Source organism: Triticum aestivum, chromosome 5B (genome assembly GCF_018294505.1).
Source record: "Triticum aestivum cultivar Chinese Spring chromosome 5B, IWGSC CS RefSeq v2.1, whole genome shotgun sequence".
Classification (NCBI taxonomy): domain Eukaryota; kingdom Viridiplantae; phylum Streptophyta; class Magnoliopsida; order Poales; family Poaceae; genus Triticum; species Triticum aestivum.
Window position 1 is genome coordinate 116902221 of NC_057807.1, and position 6000 is coordinate 116908220.

Consider the following 6000-nt stretch of genomic DNA (forward strand, 5'->3'; position numbering starts at 1 on the left):
ACCTTCTACTATTCATCCAGCCCTCCACCATCTACTGTTTATCCAACCCATTACACCACGGGGTCCTGTTCAACCACCCCTCCACGGCCACCCCTCCACCGTCTACTATTCATCCAGCCCTCCACACCACGGGGTCCTGTTCATCCAGAGGCAACGCCACCGCTCACTGTTCATCCAACCCCCCCCCCCCCCCGCAACACTCACTGTTCATCCAATCGATCGGCTTCAGTTAGCAGCAGGTAGCGAAGGAATCGCTCCATCGGGTTCAGTTAACAACCATCGATCGATCGTCGGGTTCAGTAACGCGTAGCCTGCAGTGCAATCGCTCGGGTTCAGTTAGAGCCCAACGCCTCACTCGGGTTCAGTTAGAGCCAATGCCTCGCACACACGCGCGTACGTGTACAAGTGAAACGCGCATCGCTCGGCCCCCGACCTCCCACCGTAACCCGCAACTCCCCGAAATTTTCCTCCCCCTCGCTTCTACCACGGTTTTTTCCGTCATGGACGGCCCAAAGAATGTCATGCAGCTGCGTCTCCGGCCCGCCCAGGACGAAAAGCCCATTTTCTGTCATGATTTTTTGTCATAGAAGTAGGAGCCCACTACATCTATGATGATACCGGGTTTCGTCACAATTATCGTCATCGAAGTGTCATATGTGTGATACAAAAAAATTTCGTTCGGCCCAAAATGTCACGGATGTGTCTTTTTTTGTAGTGAATAGCATCAACCTCGCGGTGATAAGCCGCCATGAGTGGATCCTTAGAATCCCAAGTGCCTGAAACTTGCTGAGCCACCAAATCTAAGTCACCAAAACACCTCACCCGGCTTAAATTCATCTCCTTAGCCATCTGAAGACCATGGAGCAAGGCTTCATACTCAGGTGCATTGTTAGTACAACGGAACATCAACCTTAAAACATAACAAAATTTATCACCTCGTGGGGAAGTTAAAACAACTCCAGCCCCCGAGCCTTCCAACTGTCTCGATCCATCGAAGTGAATAGTCCAATATGTGCTATCCAGCTTCTCCTCGGGCATCTGTAGCTCTATCCAATCATTTATGAAATCCACAAGTGCTTGAGACTTGATGGCTATGCGAGGCATATACTTCAAACCATGGGGTCCAAGCTCAATGGCCCATTTGGCTACCCGACCTTTGGCTTATGTGTTCTGAATAATATCCCCTAAGGGGGCAGAACTAACCACAGTAATGGGATGACCCAAAAAATATTGCTTAAGCTTTCGACTAGCCATGAACACCCCATATACAAGCTTCTACAAATGCAGATACCTCTGTTTGGACTCAATGAGCATTTCGCTGATGTAGTAAACCGGCCGCTGAGCCGGATATTCTTTGCATGACTCCTTTCTTTCCACCACAATCACCACACTGACCGCTCGGCTATTAGCAGCCACATACAACAACAAGGGCTCTTTATCAATGGGAGCAGCAAGAACCGGCGGCTCAGCTAACTGTTTCTTCAAGGCCTCAAACGCCTGATCAGTAGCATCACTCGAGACAAAGTGATCTGTCTTCTTCATCATCTAGTATAAAGGGATAGACTTCTCACCCAACCGGCTTATGAACTGGCTTATGGCCGCAATACGACCCCGAGACGATGAACATCATTGGTACACGCCGTGTTAGCCAAGGAAGTGATAGCCTCTATCTTTTCTGGATTAGCTTCAATACCCCGTTCAAAAACTAAAAATCCCAAGAGCTTGCCTGCTGGCATGACGAAGACACATTTGGCCGGGTTAAGCATTATCTTGTAGACCCGGAGATTGTCAAAGGTCTCTTTCAGATCATCTATCAAGGTTTCCTTCTTCCTGGACTTCACCACAATATCATCCACATAAGCATGAACATTACGCCCAATTTGATCATGAAGGCAATTTTGCACACACGCTGGTAAGTCGCCTGGGCACTCTTGAGCCCAAAAGGCATAGACACATAACAGAAGGCTCCAGAGGGAGTGATGAAGGTTGTCTTCTCCTGGTCCTTAACTGCCATCTTGATCTTGTGATAATCAAAATAAGCATCCAAAAAGCTCAAACGCTGAAAACCCGCCGTAGCATCAATGATTTGATCAATACGGGGGAGAGCAAAGGGATCAGACGGACAGGCTTTGTTAAGATCCATATAATCCACACACATGCACAAAGTGCCATTTTTCTTAAGTACCAGCACTGGGTTAGCCAACCACTCAGGATGAAAAACTTCAACAATAAATTCAGCCGCCAAGAGCCAGGCCACTTCTTCACCAATGGCCTTGCGCCTCTCTTCATTGAAACGGCGAAGGAATTGCTTGACCGGTTTAAACTTTGGATCAATATTTAGAGCGTGCACAGCGAGTTCCCTCGGTACACCTGGCATGTCTGAAGGTCTCCATGCAAAGATGTCCCGGTTCTCATGGACGAACTCGATGAGAACGCTTTCCTATTTCTGATCCATGTTAGCATTAATGTTGAACTGCTTGGATGAATCGCCAGGAACGAAGTCAACTAGCTTGGTGTCATCCACCGACTTAAATTTCAACAGGGGGTCATGCTCCGTGGTTGGCTTGTTCAAAGATGTAATATCCGCCGGGTCAACATTATCTTTATAAAACTTCAACTCTTCTGTTGCACAGACAGACTTCAACTTTTTGACCCAGCATCTTGAGCTGCATATAAACATAACATGGCCTCGCCATGAACTTAGCATTAGTCGGTCGTCCAAACAGAGCATGATAAGGGCTCTTGATTTTAACCATCTCAAAAGTCACTGTCTCAGATCTGGAGTCATGATCATCTCCAAAGGCAACTTCGAAAGATATTTTTCCCACCGGGTACGCCGACTTACCACGCACCACGCCATGAAAAATAGTGTTCGGCGGCTTAAGATCTTTGTCAGTCAAGCTCATGCGACGAAAGGTTTCATAATACAGGATGTTGATGCTGCTGCCCCCGTCCATGAGTACCTTGGTAAATCTGTACCCTCCAACCTTAGGCGCCACTACTAGAGCCAAATGACCCGGATTATAAACCCGGGGCAGGTGATCCTCATGACTCCAAAGAATAGGGTGCTCGGACCACCGTAGATAACGGGGAATCGCCGGCTCAATTGTGTTCACTGCCCTTTTATGGAGCTTCTGGTCTCGTATGCATAAACACATGGTGAAAACGTGGTACTATCCACTATTCAACTACTTTGGGATACTTTGATAACCAGACTGCTGTTGCTGGTTCCCCTGACCAGACTGTTGATTAAAACCACCTTGATTGCCTTGACATTGGAACCCGGAGTTTGAACCACCATCACCAAAGCTCGGTCCATGAGAGTCGGATCCTGAACTGCCGTTCGGTCCATGATTGTTCTGAAAAATATTGGAGCCCTTGAACTACTTCATGATAAAGCAATCCTTCCACAAATGAGTGGCCGGCTTCTCACATGTACCGTGCCTCGGACAAGGCTGATTCATTATCGCTTCAAGGTTGAATCTCGATCCTCTAGGTTGGGCTGGCTTTCCCTTGCGATGCTGATTATTATTCTACACACTGGTGTTAGCCACAAAGTCTAAATTACCATCGGCCTTACGCTTACCATTACCTCCTTGGCTTGCCGTATTATACTATTGCCCCTTTGTATTGCCGCTCTTCTTCCCCTTACCAGCCTTCTCTTCATCAGACTTAGGCCCAGTTCTTTTGCCAGAATCTGGGGATTCTCCAAGAATCCGACCCCTGCCCAGCTTCTCCCAGAATCTTTGAGCCCCATTTATTTTGTAATCCTATCTAGTTAGGGTCTAATTAGACATGATTTTAAAAAAAATGGGGCTCAAAGATTCTGGGAGTAGCTGGGTAGGGGTCGGATTCTGGGAGAATCCCCAGATTATGGCAAAAGAACTGGTCCTTAGGGTCTTTGGTACTATCAGAGTCGGCATACTTGACAAGAGCTGCCATGAGCTCCCCCATGTCATTGCAATAGCGCTTAAGCTGTCCAAGCTTCTGCTTGAGGGGGAGGAAACGGCAATTTTTCTCCAACATCAGAATCGCTGAACCGACGTTGATACTATCTGATGAGTGTATAATAATTGAGATCTGGCGCACCCAGTGGGTTGTTGACTCGCCCTCACCTTGGACACAAGAATCGAAATCCAGGATTGACATCGGCTACTTGAACATGTCATTGAAATTTTGGATAAAACGGGCCTTTAGCTCCGCCCATGACCCAATGGAGTTGGCGGGCAGCCCTTTCAACCAAGTGCGAGCTGGCCCGTCCAACATCATGGTGAAATACTTAGCACATGCAGCATCGCTAACATCCAGCATCTCCATGGACATTTCATAACTTTCAATCCAGGCTTCGGGGGGTTGATCTACTATGTAATTAGGCACTTTGCAAGGACCCTTGAAATCCTTGGATAAATGCTTGTTACGCAGAACCGACACTAAACAGGGCACACCCAAGGTCCTAGAAGTCATGCCTGCTTCCATCAAAGCTGATGGATAAACTGGAGAATACTAATGAGCCGCTTGCTGAGCTGCCAGCAACGACTCCCGGCACACTCTACCCTGATCCACCAAAGCTTGAGCATTAGCAGCACCCCACATCGGGTCATGCCCGCGAGGCTGGTTACTGCGTTGTTCACTGCTTGAAACTGCTGGTGAGTCAATGTGCCTGCTATACCTCCGGCTTGGACGGGGTGTTAAGTGTATCCGCTCGCGGCTGTAATAATAAGCCGTCTATTGAGCCACTGATGTTTGAAGAAATTCTCTGGCTCTCAGTGTCTTTATCGCCGTTGGAGACTCGCCTTCAACTTGTAGAGCCGCCAGTCTTGTCGCCGCAACGATCATATTATCCAATGGGTTAGAATAATGACCCAGAGGCATCGGAACATGCTGAGGCAGAGTATTATTCAAACGTGGTGGATCGCCCGTGGCTGAACCGGCGCTCCAGTCCCAAGCGCTTTGACTGCCCGGTTCACCACCGGCGGGTCACTGGTTCCTGCTCTAGGCGTGTTAAAGAGGTTTCTCGCCTCATAAACTGAAGGTAAACGAGTCTGATGCCTCCTCCTCATGACTTCATTTGAAGCGTTCTGATCCAATGTGAGCCGGAAGGAATCCGCTTGAATCTGCTGCGCCTAGGCGTCCAAAACAGCCCGACTGCAGCCATCCTAGGGTTTTCAGGCGCCAGCTCTTCCTTGGCTTGAGCGATCTCATCTCGCAGCTTCGCCACAACAACCTTATGATGTTCTTGCTTGCCCGGGGTCACCTCTACCCCCATCAAAGGCGCCAGATCCTCCAACAATTCTGTGAGAACTTGAGTCGGCAGGCCCGCAGAACCACTAGCACCAGCCGCCGCCGCAGCCATTGAACTGGAGGTCATAGCCGCGGCGGTTGTTGAACCAAGCACCGGTTGTGTATCGGCCATGAAGATCGCGACCCTGTTCGGCGGTTCAAAGGGGTCCAGAATACTATCACCATCGGAACAGCCCCCAAGTCGGGCGTCTTGCAGTTGATACAATGAATTAGTCTCGCCTGTGGACGACTCACCATCAGAGTAGAGGGCCGTCTCACCGCCAGATACAGATCCTTACTCGCCTTCCGCCCCATGGATGAAACCAACAAAGGCGTGTTTCACGGCGGGTTGAACCCGGGCGGGTCGTGCACGCTGAAACGTCTCGATGATGGCGGTGCATATGTCTGGCTTAGGGCCCAGTTCGCCGATCTTGCCGATGAAGACATGGATTCCGCCAAAGGGGACCAGGTACCCATACTCAATTGAGCCAGCCTCGGGGCCCCATCCTGCATCGTCAATGTAGAGCTTGCCGCGACGACTCTTGGTCATCCGGCCCATAGTGTATCCCTTGATCCCTTTGAAGCTGCCCTTCAAGAACTCGAAACAACCATGCGCTGGCCCCACGGTGGGTGCCAACTGTCGTGGAATTGTCACGGTAGATGTCCTAGCAGAAGGACTTATTCATGGAGCCATCGCAACGTTGTTAGCTTAAAGGGGTT